This window comes from Bubalus kerabau, chromosome X (genome assembly GCF_029407905.1).
Source record: "Bubalus kerabau isolate K-KA32 ecotype Philippines breed swamp buffalo chromosome X, PCC_UOA_SB_1v2, whole genome shotgun sequence".
Lineage (NCBI taxonomy): Eukaryota > Metazoa > Chordata > Mammalia > Artiodactyla > Bovidae > Bubalus > Bubalus kerabau.
In genome coordinates this window covers 146915482-146938329 of record NC_073647.1, presented here as the reverse complement: position 1 = coordinate 146938329, position 22848 = coordinate 146915482, and the positions used below count along the sequence as shown (strand labels likewise).

The 22848-nt window shown below is 39.2% G+C and overlaps 1 long non-coding RNA gene and 1 other non-coding gene across 2 annotated transcripts in view; one reads left to right on the top strand and one right to left on the bottom strand.

Annotated features, from left to right (window-relative positions):
- Nucleotides 1-412: 412 nt before the first annotated feature.
- The window catches only part of LOC129639091 (uncharacterized), a 290367-nt gene continuing 267931 nt past the window's right edge, over nucleotides 413-22848 (bottom strand). Inside the window, exon 5 of the long non-coding RNA XR_008708166.1 lies at nucleotides 413-912. This is a non-coding gene — a long non-coding RNA (uncharacterized LOC129639091). The remainder of the gene's footprint in view (nucleotides 913-22848) is intronic.
- On the top strand, nucleotides 1392-1463 carry TRNAG-GCC (transfer RNA glycine (anticodon GCC)). Its single transcript has one exon. It is a non-coding gene; the product is annotated as a tRNA-Gly (tRNA).

The window sequence follows — 22848 nt, the reverse complement described above, 5'->3', positions numbered from 1 at the left end:
GGCTCTCAACAAAATCAAATGGCAATCTATGGAATGGGAGAACAATTTGTAAATCACATACCTGATAAGAGGTTAATGACCAAAATATAAAAACAACTCATACAACTCAACAAGCAAAAAACAAATAGACCGTTTTAAAACTGGGCAAAGGACCTGAATAGACATTTGTCCAAAAAAGACATATAAGTGGTCAACAGGTACATGAAAAAGTGCTTGACATAACAAATTGTAAGGGAAATAAATGCATATCAAAACCACAATGAGATATGACCTCACGTCTGCTAGAATGACTATCTTTGAAAAGACAAGTGATAACAAGTATTGGTGACGATGTGGAGAAGAGGGAATACTATGCACTGTTGGTGGGAATGTAAGTTGGTGCAGCCACTGTGGAGAACAGTATGGAGGTTTCTCAAAAAATTAAAAAAGAACTATCATATGTTTCAGCAATCCCACTTCTTGGACAAGTATCCATAGAGAATGGAAACGAAATCTCAAAGAGATATTGGCACACCCATATTCAGTGAAGGATTATTCACAATAGCCAATATACGGAAACAACTTAAGTGTCCATCCACAACAGATGAATCAATAAAGAAGATGTGGAGATACATATGTATACACACATACAAGTAGGCATTTTTTGTTGCTTAGTTGCTAAGTCGTGTCTCTTTCATGACCCTATGGACTATAGCCTGCCAGCCTCCTCTGTCCATGGGATTTCCCAGGCAAGAATATTGGAGTGGGTTGACATGTCTTCCTCCAGGGGATCTTCTTGACCCAGGGATTGAATCCATGTCTCCTGCACCTGCAGGCGGATTCTTTATAAAGATATTCTTTATCTTCCTTGAGCCACCAAGGAAGTCTACAAATAGGCATACACGTAGATACTGTGGTTCTGGCTCCAAACCACTGCAATAAAGCAAATATCACAATAAAGTGAGTCACATGAATGTTTTTGTTTCCCCCTAGTCTGTTAAGTGTGCAATAGCATTATGCATTTTAAAATGTACATACCTTAATTAAAATACTTTATTGCTAACAGCCAAAACATGAAAACAACCTAAATGTCCATTAATAGATGGATAAAGAAGATGTAGTACATATATATACAACAGAATGCTACTTGGCAATAGAAAAGAATGAAATAATGCCATTTGCAGCACCATGGATGGGCCTAGAGATTATCATACTAAGTGAAGTAAATCAAAGACAAATACTATATGATATCACTTATATGTGGAATCTAAAGTATGACACGAAACAGAAATGGATTCAAAGACATAGAGAACAGACTTGTGGTTGCCAAGAGGCAGGTGGGTCAGAGAGGGATAGATTGGGAGTTTGGGATTAGCAGATACAAACTATTACATATAGAATGGATAGGGAATTCCCTGGTGGTCCAGTGGTTAGGACTTGGCACTGCCACTGCCATGGCCCAGGTTCAATCTCTCGTCAGGGAACTAAGATCCTACAAGTCATGTGGCGTGGCAAAAAAAAAAAAAAAAAAAAAGATAAATCAACAAAGTCCTACTATATAGCACAGGTCTATAGTCAATATCCTATAATAAACCATAATGAAAAAATATGAAAAATAATGCATATATATGTGTAACTAAATCACTTTGCTATACACCAGAAACTGATACAACATTGTAAATCAATTATACTTCAATTAAAAATAAATTTAAAAAGAAAGAAATTATTGCTAAAAAATGGCAAAACAATTATAATAGTTAACATCAAAGAACATTATGCTAAGTGAAGTAAGTCAGAGAAAGACAAATACTGCATGATATCACTTATATGTGGAACCTAAAAGAGTTGAAGTCAGAGAAACAGAGAGTAGAGTGGTAGTTACCAGGGGCTCGGCGGGCAGGGAGGCGTGGGGTAGGGGCAGTGGTGGGAGAAATGTTGAGATATTGGTCAAGGGGTGTAGACTTTTCGCTATAAGATCAACAAGTTCTGGGATCTATTGCGCTGAATAGGGATTATAACTAATAACACTATATTATATACTCACAAGTTGCTAAGAGAGTTGATATTAAATTTTCTCAAAAAAGAAAAAGAAATGGTGATTATGTGATGGGATGAGGTTTGAGCTAATGTTATACTGGCAATCATTCTACAATATATTAACATATCAACATATTGTACATGTTTAACTTATACAATGTTATATGTCAATTACATGTCAATAAATCTGGAGGAAAAAAGAAAACAAATACAGCGCCCTCAGGATTTGCCTGAATTTTCAGGGCCCCTCAAGTCACTTCCCACTCAGACCTCCCTATCTTTGTCCCATCTTTGAAAGAGGTTCTTCCTCAAACATCCAAACTATCTTATTTCTCCAGAGCCTTAAAAGAAATTAATCATTAATCTCTAATAGGTTATTAAGTAGACATTAATCAACCCTGTTATCTGTTCACTCAAAAACTCAGAATTTTTCCAGATGTATTCTCTGACTTATCAACTGCTATAGAACAAAACAAAACAGCAAAAAAAAAAAAACCAGTTCTGTGGTCAAATACCTTTGGGAAATGCTGAGCAAAGCAAAGTTAAGCAAATGCCTTCATTTACAAGAAGATAAGCATATGGCATTTCTGTAACTTATTTCACTACAGAGCCATTCCCTCGTTCACTTTTTGGTGTGTATGAGTGGAATTTCACAGGATACCAACCCAGAATGCACACACACACACACACACAAAATGATGAGAATATACTCAAATAGAAAATCTATAAATGATAATAGTTATAGCAGAAGTTATTCTACAATAATGGGTTTTTAAGGGTGTTTTCTTTTCTCTCTAATTTTTATTGCTTGCAAATAGTTTTTAAAAGGTAAAAAATTAGGAATAATAGCTAACATTAATCATCTCAACCTAGAAATTCTTTTTACAAAATTAAGGGGTGATTATTCATAAAACAGATCAATTAATTTTTTTTCAGTATTCAAAAGATGCCCACTGGAGAATACCTTGGTTCTCCAGTGGTTGGAATTCCACGTTTTTACTGCCAAGGGCCAGAGTTCGACCTCTGGTCAGGGAACTACAAGATCCCACAAGCCACGCAGTGCAGCCAAAACAAGCAAAAAGCAAAAGATGCTCACTGGTTTTTATAAAAGATGAATCTCCTCATATATTTAAACTATGCTTCAACTCTTATAAATTGAAATACACATGTTTAGGGCAATAATTGCCATATGGTAGACCCACAAGAAGGTTTCGTTTAATTGAGCTCTTTTAAGCTACATTTACTGGGTAAAATTTACCATCCGGTGGTATATCTATTATGGGACATTAGTAAACACCATTAACAGAGTTAATTATTTAATTGAAATTACTATCTCATGATTTCTTTTCCCCTGCACCAAGTATTAAAATAAAAGGGGTGGAGACCATAAGCATTTTATCCACTGTTTTTAATTTTCTATTCTTCCATTATTTGTGATCCCCTGATGATAAGTTATGACCAACCTAGACAACATATTCAAAAGCAGAGACATTACTTTGCCAACAAAGGTCCATCTAGTCAAGGCTATGGTTTTTCCAGTGGTCATGTATGGATGTAAGAGTTGGACTATAAAGAAAGCTGAGCGCAGAAGAATTGATGCTTTTGAACTGTGGTGTTGGAGAAGACTCTTGAGAGTCCCTTGGACTGTAAGGAGATCCAACCAGTCCATTCTAAAGGAGATCAGTCCTGAGTGTTCATTGAAGGACTGATGTTGAAGCTGAAACTCCAATACTTTGGCCACCTCATGCGAAGAGCTGACTCATTTGAAAAGACCCTGATGCTGGGAAAGATTGAAGGCAGGAGGAGAAGGGGACAACAGAGGATGAGATGGTTGGATGGTATTACCAACTCAGTGGACATGGGTTTGGGTAGACAACGGGAGTCGGTGATGCACAGGGAAGCCTGGCGTGCTGTGGTTCATGGGGTCTCACAGAGTCGGACACGACTGAGCGACTGAACTGAACTGAACTGATGACATCCCAACAGCAACACTTTTCCCCAACTTTCTTCTGGCTCTACTTAAATTCAAGGTATGTTACAGAGGAACCTGGCAGGCTATAGTCCATGGGATCGCAAAGAGCCGGACACGACTGAGCAACTAACACTACTATTTGAGCTTGTCTTAAGGCTCTTATGTTGCCAATCTGCATATTCTCCTATCTGAATCTGTGTGCCAGAGTCCTCCACACACACAAGTGTGCTGTGCTGTGCTCAGTCACGTCTGACTCTTGGTGAGCCCATGGACTGTAGCTTGCCAGGCTCCACTATCCATGGGATTCTCCAGGGAAGAATACTGGTGTGGGTTGCCATGCCTTCCTCCAGGGGATCTTCCCCACCCAGGGATTGAACCTGTGGCTCCTGCATCTCCTGAACTGCAGGTGGATTCTTTACTGCTGAGCCACTGGGGACATTCCTACACACAAGAGTATCTCATGCTAAAGCCACTGGTCTTTCCAAAGCTTCCACCCAATGTGGCTTCTCTCTTCTGCAAGTTTCCTATGCCAGAAGAAGATTCATTTAAGTATTCATTATACCATTCTGCTTTCATTCACATTGAGGCAAGAAAATTTAAAGCCCATTGCTTATTTGTTTTTCTGATATGTCAGAAATTGTTCATTATTTTATATAGTGAACCACCAAAATATCTAACTCTCTTTTGATGATCAAAAATAAGACTCAATATTAACATCAGAAACTCCCCATCACTCCTTCAGAGTACAGTAATTATGTGACAATTTCACATATTTCCTGTGAAATATAAGCTTTTTGCAAAAGGAAGGGTGATTTAGAATGCACACACACAAAACTACATATAAATCAATTAGCTTTTCTCAAAGAAACAACAAACAATAAATAAGGAATTAACTGCATTTCATATTATCATTCCATGTGGTTAAAATCTCACTCTGCTTTAACAATTAATTAATCTCCTCTAGAAAATGACTTGTGTTTGATTCCTGGAAGAAACAAATAAAAAACATCATGAATTGGGCTACATCAGGTAATTTTACAAGTATAACTCACCCACTGTCTGAATAACGTCACACTGAGAGGGAAGAATATTTATGGCGACTCCTTCCTCGCATCATAAATTTCACAGGAACGAGGAAATTTGTCTCATACACAGTGAAGAATACTGATGAAATTTTCGAAGGTAGGCTCTGTCAATGCTAGTGACATTAGGGGATTTCAAATGTAATAAAAAATGAAAAGCACACGTCCACAGTCGTATTTTTCTCCCTCCCCATTAGAATCTAAAATTATACTGAAAGCATTAAGTAAAAGAAACTGATATTCTAAAAGCAGCAATCCAAGTGACATCAGGCATGGGAAAGGTTTGGGGCAGCTCTGCTGTTCCTTCTCAGCCTGTTACTAAACGTGTGTGCCTTCTTCCTCTCTGTTAAGTACTTAGAAGTAGCTAAGACAACAGTCAAATTCACAGCTGTGAAAGAAGCCCTGAAAACCAGAAATCACCAGTAATGACAAGTTCACCACTCAGAGAAACCACAAAGACTGCCTGCCTAAGACCACTCTGCTTGTATTACGCTCTAAGTCTTCCGACTTAGAAAGGGAAAATCTGCTTCTGGGAAAATCTTTAAAAAAGAAAGATATCATTATCCTAGAGGGAAGGAAACTGTTGTCAGCATTAACCGTAACCGAGTGACGACACACAGGTTGTATCCACAAGCAAGATAAAAATAAATGCAACAAAGGAAAGCTTATTCTCATCCTCTGTGCTCTCAGTGTGTGGGGGAACCGAGCAGCAGGCCCTGGTCCACCTTTTGATCATGTGCAAGTCCACTCTGTCTAAGGGGATTTAGCTCATGAAAAGAACCAGTGTGAGAAAACCAGGAAAGATTTGCCATGATAAAGTCTCCTGTGGGTAACTTTAAATAAGCAGCCATTTAAATGGGAGGCAAGGAAAGCAAATAGGTAAATAATTCACACGAGTTGAGTCTGACACATTTTCAGAAGGTAATAAAATGCAATATATATGCCTATATAAAGAAATAATTCAGCTCTGCATTGTTTTAGCTGGGTTGCTCAAGAAATCTATGTTGATACTGCCTTGACCTTGTACAATTACCTAGAAAAGCAGCTGTAATCACTACTGAAAGGGAAGTGCTCATAAATTCCGTTTGAATTATAATTCCCAAATAATCGCACCATAAATAATTTTTAGAATTCTATAATCTTCCTCTTATTTCATTCTTCTCTCAGCAATAACTGTCTTCTATTCCTTCTTCAGGGTCTGATATTTTCTGATGTTTTCAGCATAGACTGTGTTTTTATTTTTGGCTTCCAAGTTTTTGAAGTGCTACTGAGAGCTTTCTGCCCAACTGACGTCTTCTCACAGATATCCACGAGTTAGCTTCTCTTCTCTTTTTCTTACAATCTGCCAGAAGGAAAAAAATCTTCTCTGGCTGAGGAATGTAAGCCAGAAACAAGAGCACTCCCTGGTGGACATCTACAGTGATACTGCCTGAAAAGACATGGAGCACTTTTCCTCCAGTCTCTGTCAAGAAGGGATGCTTAAGAGGAGGACCATACATGTTACTGACCAAATCGGAATTCTTTTGAGAGTAAGTGGAGGTTGTGGAGATAAGGACACCGAAAAACAGACGTAAACCAGGAATGTTTGGGGCAAACATTCTATGGCCATTCTAGATATTAAAGTTAGAAATAGTGAATTTGTTCCTTGGGTAGCTGAAGTGAAACAAGAAATAGAATTTGCTAACTTGTGGAGGAGAGGGAAAAGAGGGGCATAGTTGGTAAATAATATGACTGTCCTCTCCTCATTGGGGAGGAAGTCTTCATTCTAGCTGCACCCAAAGAATAAAACACATTACTGATTGAAAGGATATGGTGCCTGATCTCCCAGAGTTTTACAAAGTCATCAGTTCAGTAACAGTTTAAGATATAAAAACTTAATTTCTGCATCAATGTGTTAGTGATCCAAAAGGCACATTAAGGTACAATATATCTTCGATTTTACTCTGTATTTAACTCTGGAATGTAAAGAGATATTCATGTTTCTAGCCAGTTTATATTGTAGTCATGGTTATTAAGAGGCTTTCTCTATTTTAAGAAGCTGGTTGTGGAATATATTTCAGTTAACACTGCCAGTAGCAGAATGACATGAAGAGGTGGGTTCAAGACCACAGATTCTTACAAAACAAGTGAAATCATCAGGTTATATCTGTGTAATTGGCAGGACTTAATACTATCTCAGCCTGAATGAAAAATATTATATAATAAAACAAAATAAATGGAAATAATCTTTCATGAGTGCCAATAATTTAGATTTATGGGGTCATCTATACAAATCACAATTTCTAATGGATTGCCAAACATGTGTCTGAAGACTTTCATTTCCAGTTGTGTACATTTTATTATCATCTGAAGGGCTAGAAAATTGGAGTCTTAAATTAAAGTGTGAAAATGGGGACATAAACCAATGTTTGTAAAATGGATAGTGTGCAGAGATTCAATAGGCAAACTGTATCTTTCACAAGAGGTTTCATTACAGTTTAATTATATAAGTGGTGAAATTTCATTCTTTCTTCAGTTCACAGAAATATCCTGAGACTGTAAATGGTAAACACAGATATTTCAACTGCCAGGCGCATTGTTGAGGGGGAAGCATTCAATGGATACAGCAGCACTTTTCACATCAAAGTACCATTTCTAGGATTACAATACCCATATTTTACAGAGGTGTGAAAACTCAGCTTATGTTACAGATGAAGTGACCTGGGTATTGAGAAGTTAGTCCAAACGAGGCCTGGAACCCTTTAGAACCTATTAAGCTGCCTGAAGCAGGACTCTGAATTTCCTACTGCCTTACATCATTAGTTGTAATGCAGCTGGACAGACTCACAGCTGTGTTCATACCAATTTCATTCTAATTACATTTCCATGAAATTACACTGCATGGATTTTACTGCAATCAGGAGATGCCCACTGACTCCTTAATGGAAACCTGGGGGAAAGACCCAAGTTTAGTGGATCTCAATTGGGATTGGTTATGTTCCCCCCAACAAGGGACACTTTTGCCAATATCTTAAGACATTTTAAGTTGATACAACCTGGGCCTGGGGGTAGGTGTAGGCAGGTGCCATTGGCACCTAGTTAGAAAGACCAAGGATGCTGCCAAACACCTTACAATGCACAGAACAGTCTCCAACAATAATTACCTAGCCGCAAATGTCAATAGTGTTATAGTTGAGAAGTCCTGCCCTAAACATTCGCAGTGTATTTGAAGTGATTTCCTAAAATGGATCCCTCCATTTGATAAGTCACCAAATCCAATTTAGGTTGATGCCTATGGGCTGTAAAATCAGATACTTTCAATTAGTTTCCCAACTACAGGAATGTATTGCATCTGGAGCTTGGTGCTCTTTATTCAAAGGACCTTTAGAATGTGTTTCTGGAACAGGAAGGAAAGGAAGAAATTCTGAGCTGCCCAGATAAGAAGAAATGGCAAGTGTCTCATTCTTCATAGCCTAAGATGATCTCCAATGAGTCATATCCTTGTAGAATCCCATCCTCTTGGAAGTGACTGGGACCTGTGAGTTGTTTGAACATGGAAAAGTAGATGGGACATTATTCTCATGATGATGCTACATTGTATAAAACTCTTAGAAGATTGGACTAAGACATTATCCTGCTGGCCTTAAAGAGTTAAGCTTCCATGTTGTGAACTGTCTATGAAGTGGGTCATGTATCTAGGAGCTATGGGAGGTTTCTAGGATGTGAGGATAGCCTCCAGTTGACAGCCAGTGAGCAGCCAGTAACCTCAGTCCTACAATCTCAAGGAGATAACCTGCCAAGAATCTGGGGGATCTTGGGAGAGGATCTTGCCCCAGTTGACCTTCAGATGACACTGCAGCTCTGGCTGAGGCCAGAACTGCAGGCTTGTGAGACCCTGAGCAGAGGGCCTAGTTAGGCTGTGTTTGAACGTGAGCCATAGAAACAGTGAGATAATATAATGCGTTCTGTTTTAAGCATCTTGAGTTGTGGTAATGTGTTACTCAGCACCAGGATGAACTCACAACGGAAGAGCACTGTCTGTGGTGCTGAAGAGAAAGTATGCACCGTATGCTACTCTTTATTAATCTGACTTCCTAACACACGCAGAGAGAGTCTGAGGTGATGTTGGGATTAGGATCACTCTGAAATGGCATCTAAAGGCCAACTGGCAGCAGTGAATCAAAAGGAGCCACATATTGAAAAGTCCATACTGTTTCACCAAACAAATTATGGAAAGCCTCCAGATTTCAATTTCACTTATTTTCTCTCCAAAGTGACCAGATCACCCACCCCTAAGTGGGAAGAAACATGAGATGCTTTTCTGTGAGAAACAGCCACGTGGTGGCTTGCCATAGGAACCCTCGGTAGAGCTTTACTAGGTGGAGAGGGCGATTTCAAGGAGATGAAATTCTCCATTTCCAGCTGCAAAAATCCCACAGCCCACCTCCTGCCCTTCGAGGGACTGAACATAGATTAATAAGCAGCGGCACCCAGTCCTTCATCTAGGGTTTCAGGAGGAAGATTCAAATAGAGTTCAGGTGATAGTAGAAGTGACTCAGAGAACCTCTGTCAGTGACACTCACAGGGATAAAGGGGGATGGACGCAAACAGAGCTGTCCCAATTCAAAGTATGTTCACATGCATGGGCACACACACACACAGCAAATGTGGGATCTAAACAAAAGTGCTTGTAATGGAAAGAATAAATTTTGGATGGAGAAAGCAAGTGACACGAATAATCAGAGGAAGATTTACTCAAGTAAACATAAGAATATTTTAAGTGACTCAAACCCTGATGGAAATGAAATAAAACAGATTCTATAAAATAATAAGAAAAAATGAATAAAAAAAAAGAATGAGAAGAAAAGGGTGCTGGCAGAGCTGAGGAAATAAGAAAAATGATACACTGTGTGACTAAAAGAGAGCTAGAGATGGGCAGCAATGGTAATGTTTATTGAGATAACATACATGAGGTGATAGGAACTTATCTAAGGCCGGAGGCAGTGTGGATGGAAAAGACTGAGTGCAGATTTAGGGGAGAGAGAAGGGATGCAGAAAAAAGGGTCTATTTAGTAAGCAGGAAGTGAATGAATACAGAACCACTCTTAGGAATTCAAGCAAGGGATTTCTAGATCCAAGAGCAGGCAGAGTCAAGTGCTAAGTGCTAAGGAAAGGTCATCAATGAGTAGACCAAGAGGGGGAAATTTTTCTCTCTACAAAGGAAGAAAAATCACAGGACTTTCCATTGTGGTGCCTTGAGGGTCCTTGATCTTGATGGGCTGCCAAGGGGAAATCTGAACTTTCCAGATCAAAATGAGAACAGCAGGGCTGTATTTGATCAGCTGTAGTTTTCAACTTGGAGTCTTAAGCTGCTAAGAGGAGTCTTTGCCAACCACCCTTCCTTTTGACAAACGGACTTTTGATTTGAGGGTAATTTTTAGAGTCTTTTAGGTGAGATTTCTGTCTTGAGATAGTAAGCTGTCTTAGGAATCCTGGCAACAGGTCAGAGGCTTCTCTCTGTCTCTGTCTCTGTCTCTCTCTCTGTCAAGAATTTAAGCTGCAGTTGGTGCTTTTCCCCAGTATCACCCCATCTAAGGACTACTAACTTGCCAATGGAAAATGGTACTTGGTGCTACTCTCTACAGGGAAATGGAGCCAGTGAGGAGGAACCAAAATGCTTTATTCATGTGTTAGATATACTTTAGCCAACCTCCTACAGAACTGAGCAATGTTCTTAATTCTCTACCCTAAGTGTCTATTCTTAATACAGTACAGAAAAGAAAGCAATGAAAAACATTCCTTGCAGTGATGTTTTTTAAAAAAGACAAACCACAGTTTCAAAAAGAATTCATAGAATAATTTTCTGAAATATTTATTATGAAGTAGAGGCCAGAGTTTGGGGTTAAAGTACTACTAACAACACAGTAGGGAAAGGAGAGGATTAGCCAAATAGGATATGTCTTATTTTGCAATTTCAGATTCAATCTCCAGTGCTCTTTGCAATCAAGACCCATGGGAAGCTAAGTTCAGTACAGGCAAATTAACTCAGCAACCACTGTGGTCATTGGCTATTTTCTGCTAATTTGCTATTTTAAACAAAGTCTGAAAAGTGACTTGCTGCTCTGCAATTATCATTTAGTTCTGGCTAAGAAAGCTAACTTCCCCACAATGCTGGTTGACTGGCAACAGGGAGACCCAGGACACCTGTGGCATCACTGTGGTTCTATGGCATTTTAGAGCAATTAGATACAGATCTTCAACTCTGACCACCACTAGCTGTGTTTTCTTTGACAAATCTCTTAAACTGACTATACCTCCTTTTCCTCACCTTTTGAAAACAAAGAAAGTAAAATGAGTGAAGGATAAAGTTAAGAGGTATCACTAAGCCTGCTTTAAAACATTAAAGGATTAAATGGCAGACTTTAAGGGCAGCACTGGGCAGATTATTAGTATTTTACTATATTAGTCAAAACTGTTATTTCCTTATAGATGTAATTGCTTATGTTGATAACGTGATTGAATTTTACAAAAGAAGAGCATCAGGGCTTTCAAAAAATCTTCCTAACCTGACTATTTTGGCCAATGGTAGGATCTATGAGGAAAGAATCACTTGTCACACGGGTGTGTATGGTGCAGTAGGGAGTGCTTTAGAAGAGAGGAGCAGGAGAAATTTTAGGAGTAAAGCCCGACAGCAGGCTCCTGTCCAGCACCCCTGCCAATGGACTGTCGTTATGCGTTTCTTTATCTCCTCTTCTAGACTGAGTTCATGAAGGGAGAGGACTCTGTCTTTCTCTCTTAGCTTTCTTAATAACAGCAAGTTAGATGGACTGAATGGGAAGAAAGCATAGTTTTGGTGAAGAAGTGTCAAGTCTCCATTTCGAAACCATATCTGATAACATTACTTGTGTTGAACATTTCTCTTATGAAGAAAGAGAAATGGGTCACTAATATAGGTCCTATCTTTCTAGGCACAGCTACTCTTTATTTAATTCTCAGCACTTCTGGTACTATATTTTCTGTGTAGCTGTAAGGTCTTGCCCATCCTCCCTTGGAAGTTCTCATTTACAATCACCAATAGCATACACTTTATCACCACCAGCACCAGGACACTGATACAGGCATTAAATCCAGAGAAGGCTAAAAGTTTCCAGTTCCACTTCCCTGACGTGTGACTGCCACTGCAAGGAGCAGTTTCCTTCTTCCCTGGGTCCTCATGTCGTTTTTACCACGAGCATTTGTATCTTGTTTCGACCTTTCAGTTCAGGCTGCTGAGCTGACTGTGTTTTTCTCCTTCGTTCTATGACTCAGGCTGGAGAGTCCTGTTGCTCTCATTCCTTGAGGTTACTTGGTGATATCCAGAACGTCCTTAACTCAAGAGGAGAGAATCTGTTTAGATTTGTTCTTATTTTTTCCCCAGATTTCCATTTTTTCTTCTCTCTACTCTATGGTCCTTAAGTGTGTTATTCTTCTTTCCTTGTAGGCAGGAAGAAAGATACTTCTAGAGTTCTCAGAAAGGTGTCTTTGGTTTCTTCACATATCTCACCATCACCATTCCTGTTCTCTTTTTAGAAACCTCCAGGTAGCAGCCCCTGAGTACTTCCACGGCAGCCTGTGCCCTCCCAAATTTGCATATCATTGACAGTTCAGTTGCTCCAATGTTCCTCTTCTCCAGAATTCCCTATATTTTGATCTCCAGCCACCTCTCACATGCTCAATGAGCACAGGCATATAAAAATAATAATTTGGGGGGCCTTCCTCAGTAGTCTAGCAGTTAAAACTCTGCACTTCCATTGCAGGGAGCATAGGTTCCATTCCTGGTTGGGATCCCACATGCCCTGCAGCAAGGCCAATAATATTAGTAATTTCCAACCCAAAAGATAAAAGAGCAAAGTGAAGCATCATCGGCTGGTTCACCTTGTGCCCAGGCAAAGCCATGGACTTCCCCCAGGTTGTAACTATCCCTGATCAAGGCTCAAGGAGGGACTCAAATCACAGCCTGCACAGGCATCAGATCAACTCATTCAGTTTCTGACACGATGTGACCAACTAAATTGCCTTTGTCTTCTGCAAGCTTATTACTCTTTAGCTTCTTTATCACTGGTTACAACCTTCTTCCTACACAGGCTGCTAGCTCCTTCCTCCCTTTACAAATACTGCACTTCTCTTTCAGAAAACCACAATTTAAAGCATTGGGAGAAGAATAACTCTGAACATTGTTGCAAGAATCATAGGATAAAAGAGATTATCTTAATTATGTTACTCAACATGGTGCAAGACCCATGCAGAGCAAATACAGTTTCAATCTCTCATCACTGGAGAAAAGCTAGCAAAACATGTAATACATTTTTGGAACATTTACACGTTCTTATTATCTCAAATCTCATTAATAGAATACAAGAACCATATGCTGAATCAATAATATGCTGTGTGGAAGGAATAATCTCATTTATCTTGCAATGGTAAGGCAGATCTACAGCAGTCCAACTTGCATGATTTCAGGGAGTTAAGAAAACTCTCTTTTTATACTGACTGAGGCTTGAAATTTTACATTATTCAATTATCCCTTTAAGACATTGATCTCTTTGGAAAAATCTCTAAACAGGTATCAGGGAATTGTATCTCCTGGTGGCTCAGAGATAAAGAATCTGCCTGCAATGCAGGAGACACAGAAGATTTAGGTACAATCCTCAGATTGGGAAGATCTAATGGAGGAGGAAATGACAACCCACTTCAGTATTCTGGCCTGGAAAATTCCATGGACAGAGGAGCCTGGCGGGCTCCATGGAGTAGCACAGAATCAGACACGACTGAGCAACTAACACTTCTTCTTCTTCTTCTTCTGGGAACCTGGGAGCAGGATTTAATACGACACATAATAGAGGCAGCACAGAAGAGTGAGAGGAAGGGGAGATGGGGACTGGAAGGAAGATACAAGTGGAAAATCAGGACGCTGGGGTCAGCTAAGACAAGCGTGAGCAGGGGTCAACAAATCATGACTTCGGTCAAATTAGGCCCAAAGCTTGTTTTTGTATGGCCCACTGCTCAAAATACATTTTTTAAAATATTCATAAGGAGGAAAGAAAATCAAAAGAAATAATAATGTGAAATTTATGTCAGCATCTGTAAATACAGTTTCCTTGGTACACAGTCATGCCTGCTGGTTCACCTACTATGATTGTGTCCATGCTACTACAACAGAGCTCAATAGTTACGACAGAGGCCATCTGACCTGTAAAGCTGACAATATTTACTATCTGGCACTTTACAGGAAATAATTTGCAGACCCTGGCCATGGAGAAACTCTTTTGGATGTATGCAAGGAAGACGTGCAAGAGTGTTCACTGAAGTGTTGTTTATAATGCAAAGAAACGGGGGGCAATGTGAATACCCATTAAGACGTAACCACATGCACTATTTACAATAGCCCAGACATGAGAGCAGCCTAGATGTCCATCGACAGATGAATGGATAAAGAACATATCCATATGGGACATATATACAATGGAATACTAGCCACAGAGGGGAAAGAATTTGAGTCAGTTGAACTGAGGTGGACAAATCGAGAGCCTGTTATAAAGAGTAAAGAAAGAAAGAGAAAAACAAATATCATATACTAACGCATATATATCGAATCTAGAAAAATGGTACTGATGAGCCTATTTGCAGGGCAGGAATAGAAACACAGATGCAGAAAATGGACTTGTGGACACAGGACGGAAGGAGAGGGTGGAAGGAGAGGGTAAGGAGTAGCCTGAAATATATGCCTTACCATGTGTAAAACAGATAGCTAGTGGGAAGCTGTGGCAACATAGGGAGCTCAGCTCAGTGCTCTGTGACGACCTAGAGGGGTGGGATGGGGGTGGGTGGGAGGGAGGCTCAAGAGATAGGGGATATATTTATACTTATGGCTGATTCACACTGTTGTACGGCAGAAACCAACACAACACTGTAAAGCAATTATCCTCCAACTTAAATAAAAATTAAAACTTCAAAAAAATGTTTATTAAAGAATTCAAAGCAGGACCTCAAAGAGAAAAAAAAGTGAATGCATAACTCAATTTTAGTATATTTACACAATCAACTATTTAAAAAAAAAACAGACCTACATGTACAACTTAAATATAAATCTCAAACACTTGATATTGCTTGGGGGAAAAGGACTACAAAAGGATACAGTATAAAACCATTTACATACATTCTGAAAAATACCCTACATGATACAGTATATGGTGTATGCTGCTGCTGCTGCTGCTAAGTCGCTTCAGTCGTGTCCAACTCTGTGCGACCCCAGAGATGGCTGCCCACCAGGCTCCCCCGTCCCTGGGATTCTCCAGGCAAGAACACTGGAGTGGGTTGCCATTTCCTTCTCCAACACATGAAAGGGAAAAGTGAAAGTGAAGTTGCTCAGTTGTGTCCGACTCTTAGCGACCCCATGGACTGCAGCCTACCAGGCTCCTCTGTCCATGGGATTTGCCAGGCAAGAGTACTGGAGTGGGGTGCCACTGCCTTCTCCGTATATGGTGTATAGGTATATACATAAAGAGAGATAGACAATAAAATATAAAAGATGAGAAGGAGAAATACACACCCTCAGGATGCCAATTATTTCTGCAGAGGAAGAGAAGGGAGTGGGACAGAGGCCTTCATCTGTGACTATAATATTCTATTGCCTTAAAAACAAGTATTGGTAGGAAATTAAGAAGCTCAATGTGTTTACTACATGTATATGTGTATTGATTGCAATGTAGTCTATATCTTTGAAATGTAGGAAATCTTTTCACAATTTAAAATAATATTTCAAAGTTACAAATCTATTCCAATAGCCATTATTTCTAATCATTCACATTTTCAGCTGATCGCAACCTTTTCTATAAATGCCCTTTGAATTACACAACACTTGGGAAAGGAAGTCATGCAGGTTTTGTCAGTATTAGCCCTGTGTTGTTGGATGCTAGGAGATGCACACCAGTGGGCATGATTAATTACATAGTCCATAAACCTTGTTCTTTGACTATCCTCCTAATTATGGTGACACTGTAGGGTATGGGTGACAAAATAATTGCTGTAACCCCAAACGTTTTATGAATATTGGAACAGAGATGGAAATGGAAAAGGATGCAGGGGCAATATATTTCATGAGGAGTGAGCCATCTCCCAGTTACCCCTCTGTTCATAGAGTGTGTATTTCCCAAACACATTGAATGAAGAAACAGCTTTGTTTCCAACCACAGTATCAGGAAAAGAAACAGAAAGGTGCTGTTCCTGTCTGTAAGTCAAGAGGGACATTGCTATGAAGCATGATCAAATATTAACAAGAATGATGTCAGATGTGCTGGGGAACTTACAACATCTGTCTTAACATTGGAGAGTTTGAGGTTTGCTGGGGCCAGAAAGCATTCATAGAAACTCCAGTGCTTGTATTATCCCTCACTGCTGGGTCAAATGCCTACCTGACAGGTCCTTTCTTTGGCTGGTAAGGGTGGACGTGGAGTACAAACAAAGTTTTCACCACTTTGTAAGGAAAAATTTATGGAGAAAGGGAAAGTGGGGAACATGGGTGTTTTGTCAGGCTCTCTCAACCTCATGATTCAGTCTGTTTGCCTTCACTAACGAGCAGGCAAAGAGGAATAGAGATTATGCAGTATTAGGGCAAGAGACCTGGGGCCATGTGACCCGCATTTCATTATCAGCATTGCCACTTGCTGTCTGTGCAAACCTGGGTAAGCATCTTGTCCTCTCCAAGGCCAAATGAATGAAATCGTAAGCTAATAAGGCTAAGTACTTTTCTCACAGGATTGCGGAATGTTTTGAAGGAAAAGTTCTGCCAAATGCTTCATAAAGGGTTAAGTGTTATAAAGATATTAGCTGTACTACCAGACGCGTTGATTGGTGCCACGTGCACCTCAGTGAAGCCACTTCCACTGATCTGTGTGGTATATGCCATGTTTTGTGGGATTTATAGAAGTAAGGGAGGTGGGAAGGGAGGGAAGAAGAGAGAGAGGGGTGGAGAGGGCAGGAAAGATGCAGGAAGAAGGAAGTGGAGGAAGGGAGAGAAACGGGGAGGAAGGGAAAGAGGAAGGAGGTTGAGAGGCATGTTAGGAAGAAAGTAGGGAAGGAGGAGAAAGGGAAGAGAAGGCAGGGGAGAAGGGAGACAGGAGAAGGGAAAAGTGAAGCCTGCCTAAGGCCCCCAAAGGAAAATCTTGACCAGGTCTCATCAATACCGAGGGACCCATTCTATCAGCTCTGTTTACGGGCTCTGGGCAGGTAACTCAACCATCTTATTATTGTCACCTGCAATATGTAGATAATTGAACCAGTCTCTCATAAATACTGCCAAGTAATTTTCTAAGACAAGAAATTGACTCTCCAAAATAAATCCAGAGCACACACTCCCCTGAACGGTCTTAATGACCAATACAGCCTAGTGCTGTGAAGAAACAGAGTGGTTTGCAATGCAAATGTCCAAGAAGCTCTAATGCTCACACTTTAAATGATTCAGTTCAATTATATCTCATCTTTGAAAAGGCTGTTTCATTACATTGACAATATCAGTTCCACAATATATGTCTGTTTTTTGGCCTAAAGGACCATCTTTTATGTGAGCTAATTGTGCTGATGCACTGTCACTGGACCTGTTTTGTTCCCTGCAGTAGTGAGAAGGCTACCGCAATGAATCAGCTCCGTGTACTCATGCTCCCTCAACCTTTACTTATATGGCTCGTTTTAGAGGTGCAATTCACAGCTACAGAACAATCACTTATCTGTTTAAAGCCAGCAGAACTATCCTGAGTTGCAGCCTTGAACCATGGCCTCAACTTAACATTCTAACAAAAGGAGTTAAACAAATCAGACATGATATTAATAACTACTGCTCAAATACATAGTTGTCCATATATATGGGCTTTCTGTGAAATGCCCAGGTTTTTACAAATTCTCCTGTTGTCCCCTCTAAACCATAAAAATTTCCAGAAATTCCTAACTTTCCCTTTTTTTTACATCAAAACCACATATTTTGAAATGCCCCCCACACTAAAATGTGGCATAAAAACTCTTTGTTAAATATATATCCTCATCACCAACAAGGACCTACTGTGTACCACAGGGACCCATACTCAATATCCTGTAATAACCTATATTGGAAAAGACTCTTAAAAAGAATATGCATATATACATATAAATATATAATTGAATCACTTTGTTATACACCTGAAACTACCACAACATTGTAAATCAACTATATTTCAATTAATATATATATGTCCCTATCAATTGTTCAGAAAATATTTGACCTGTCCATTTACCATTTTTAAGGCCAAGCTTTTCACAGGACCCTTGGGCTTCATCCCTCCCTCTTTTTTTCTTTCTTGTTTACTTTTTAAATTACGAAAATATGATCACACATTTACAAGAGACTTGGAAAATACAAATCAAAGTTACATATAGCTCCACTATATATTACAATTATTTTTAAGTAGAAAAATTACAATTTTTAGTTGGTTTCAATAGCAAATTCTCAAAAATTAATAGAATGAATAGACAGAAAAGTAGAAGGATATAGTAGACATGAAAAGCACTACAAACCAATTCAACATAATCAAGATTTATACAATCTTCACACAACAGCAGGATACAAATTCTATTCGAGTTCTCATGGACTATAAACCAGGAGACACTGGAACATATACAGGGACATAAAACAAGGTGCAAAAATTTCATGGTCTAAAGGTATTGAAATCATACAGAGTCTGTTCTCTTATCACTGTGGATTTATGTTAGAAATCAATATCAAAAGATATTTGAAAATAACCCACACATTTTCAAGTGCAAGGTGACATTTACCAAGAGAGACCTTTAACTTAGCCATAGAAAACATCAATAAAGTTAAAAGACCGAAAAACAAAGGGTGATTGCAGAGGAGAAAGCACTTAAATGAGAAATTAATAACAAAATGAGAAATTAAATCAAAGGTACTTAAAGAAACTCCACATAATTGGAAATTAAATGTCCACTTTTAAATGATGGGTGTATCTAAGAAGCCACAACAAGAAAAATTTAAAAATATTTGTAACACAATAAAGATGAAAAGAGAAGTTATCAGAATTTGTTGCATGCTGCTGAGGCTGCTCAATGCAACTACAATTGGAATCTTGAATAAGGCACGAAAACAAATAATGGACACGAGCATAAAGTTTTGTGAAGTTTGAACTAAATCTGTACTTTAGTTAATAATACTGTGTCACATGTTAATTTCCTAGTTTTATTTTTTAAATATAGTATTTTACATTCTCAGAATTGGATTAGAAGTTTCAAGTCTCATTCAAAATATTTTTTTAAATCACTAAGAAAATAAGCTTTCTAGACTTTGAGCTCGGAGAAGGCAATGGCAACCCACTCCAGTACTCTTGCCTGGAAAATCCCATGGACGGAGGAGCCTGGTAGGCTGCAGTCCATGGGGTCGCTAAGAGTCGGACACAACTGAGCAACTTCACTTTCACTTTTCATTTTCATGCATTGGAGAAGGAAATGGCAACCCACTCCACTATTCTTGCCTGGAGAATCCCAGGGATGGGGGAGCCTGGTGGGCTGCCGTCTGTGGGGTTGCACAGAGTCAGACACGACTGAAGCGACTTAGCAGCAGCAGCAGCAGCAGACTTTGAGCAGTAATACTAGCCCCATCCCGCTTTTTGATCACTCAAGCACATCACTTTAGAAATTGTCACCTATCTCTCTTGTGTCTTCAATACCCCCCTCTATTTTATCATTGCCATCCACATTCAAACATCCTGTAATATTTCCAGTATCAAAAATAAAGCTTTCCTAGAAATTCTGTGGCAGTCCAGTGACCACCCTGAGGCCAATGCCCATAATCAACACTCCCCTCCCATCTTTGCCATTTTATCCACAGATTTGACATGGGGATCCCTCTCTGTTCTAAATGCTTTCCTCACAGACTTTAGGGACTCCATGCTTGGTTCTCCTCTCCCTTGTGGCCAATCTCTTAAACTCTCGATCTCTTAATTTCCTCTACCTCCAAACATCAGGATGTTCTGGGCCCAGACATCCTTATTCTGCTCGCTTACTCCTCAGGTAAACTCATGAAACCTTCTGGATTGAAACCGCATCTATCCACTGACTTGGGGAAAATTTGTGTCTTCAGACAGGACCTCTTCTCAGAAATCCAGATTCACATCCCATATCTCAAACTCAATCCATGAGAAAATCCTACTTGTACTTTCTTAGACATATATCCATAATACAGCAACTTCTCACCAGCTTGGCCATGACAACTGGGTTCTAAACTACCATTATTGCTAGCCTGTATTCTTATTCTGCTTCTACCTTTGCCACCTACAACCTAATTTCCATTTGGCAGCCAGAATGCTACTTCTAGACTGTCAGCTCACGATGCTTCCTGAAGTTTCCCATCACACTCAGGGTGAAAGTCCAAGTTCTAGCCATGGCCCTCAGGACTGACCCAATGTACCTCTCTGATCTCACTGCTAGCAGTCCTCCAATTGTTCACTGGGCTCTATCCACAGGCATCTCTCTGAATCTCATTGAAGATGTCAAACATCCTCCTTGCTCAGGGCTCTCACTCCTAGCTGAGATAGTGACAGTGCTCACTTCCTCATTTTCCTCAGGTTCTACTCAAACGTCACCCAGCTGGTGTGGCTTTTTTTCCTCCCTATATAAACAGCACCAACCCAACACTCTCACATTTCATTTCTTTTTCCTTGAAGGACTGGTCACTGCTAGAAACACCATATATTCACTTGTTTTGCTTCTTTCTTTGTTGTCTATGTATCTCCTCTTAACATAAACATTTCAGGGGCAGGGACTTTTTTATAGAGTGCTTGAAATTGAGTCCACCACACAATAGATACTCAATAACTATCATTAGATTTATAGAGTACAACATTTTAATGACAGTCCATCGATTAATCAACTAATCAATGAGTTTGGTAATTATTGATTGTGAACTTACTGTGTGTAAAGAATTTTGCTAAAAGTCAAGAACTCATAGTTAAAGTTAGAAAAATAAGCAGTCTAGTTCCATAACTAAAATCCATTATGGCATAATGTGTTCATTAGATTTTGACAGTAAGGACTGGGGGGAGGTTGAGGATCAGAAGGTCTGGACACAGATCAGTCATCAGTAAGACTGCTGTGCTCTCCAAGTGATGGCTTCCTTTCTCCCTTTATACTTTTCTGAAGAATAAATACTTTAACAAAATCTGAGCTTGTTATTATAATCAGAAACAATCAATGAATCTCTTTTTCTCTTGCTCTTTTTCTCTCTCTCTCGCTCCCTTTGTCCTGCCTCTGTCATCACATTTCCTTCTCTGACTGACCCTCATGCATTCTTGTAAAGACCCTTGTGGATATACTGGGTCTATCCAGATAATTCAAGATAATCTCCCATCTCAAAATTCTTAATCACACTGCAGAGTCCTTATGGCATCTGAAATAACATTTAGGATTAGCACACGGACATCTTTTGGGGAAGGACCTTATACTGCCTAAAATAGTCATTCACTATGAAAACAATAGGAAAAGATGCAGTATTTTGACTCATCAGATCAGTAACTTATGCATGCCAAAACTACAGCAGAACTTAAGAATATTAAATATTATTAACATAAAACATGCTTCACTTGGTGCTTGGCTTTGAGTGAAAGGGTGAACACAGGCAGCCCTGACTGGTCATGAGCATTTCTGGGACCTGGTCAATGTCCACAAACCAGTGGAGGAAAGGAGACGAGGAAATGAGCTCATCTTCTCATCTTATGTGAAGAAAGTTCACTGTGCAAGAAACTTGTTATGGAGCTAAGTGCTTCTTCAAAATCTTGGGGCTGCTGTTATTATTGTTTTATACTGTTTTTCTCTGTAAGATTCCTGGAGTTATAAACTGTAGGGACTAGAGTTTGACTTTTACAATAGTGTTTCCCCTCAAATAATGCTTCCTTTATGCTGCTTCTGTTAAAAAAAAAATCCGGAATTTTGAAAATTATAACAAAGCATTATTTTAGGACCTTAAGTCATCTATAATATATGAATCCCACATCTTTATTGCTCTTCAAGCATCTCAAATATTTAAAAAAAACCCTAAATGTTCCAAAATTAATTTTTCTTTCCCTGTGAACAAGCCAAAAGTAGTTACATTTGTTAAAGGTCAAACAGAACTCAAGTTGTTTAAAGGGCAAAAAGCAGAAAAGAAACACTGAATATCTCATCAAATATATTTGTTTAATTGATCCTTCCAATTGTTTCTGTGCACATCATGCTCACAAAAAAGACACATTCCTGGGAAGTTAAATTTCAAGGGTTTGTCTCCAATCATGGACGATTATAGAAAAGACACTCTTAGAATTTGATTTGTTTCCTAGGTAACACCTCTTCAAATCTGGTGTCTGTGTCTCATCATTTTGCTCCTACACACGGATAAAGATCCTAAAACTAAGTGTAAATTTCAGGGACAGAAGATGACTTGAGCAGGCATCCTAAAAGAAGGATCTGGGATGGATATTATTCTTTGGAAGGAAATTTAATTTCTTTAAGTTAATATAAATAGCAGGAAAAAGAAACAAATTTGGAGACTTGCTGAAGCTTAATTCTCTGAAGGATATTGTTATTCTAGCAGGTTAATCTTGGACCCAAACCAAATGATTTAAGTTTCTGAAACACATGAAATATCTCCTAGTTTAACCCAATGGCTGTGGCATAATATAGCTCCCAGGGGAGGAATACAGTTAGATTTAGTTAGATTTATATGTTTAAACAATTGTGGCTGATTTACAA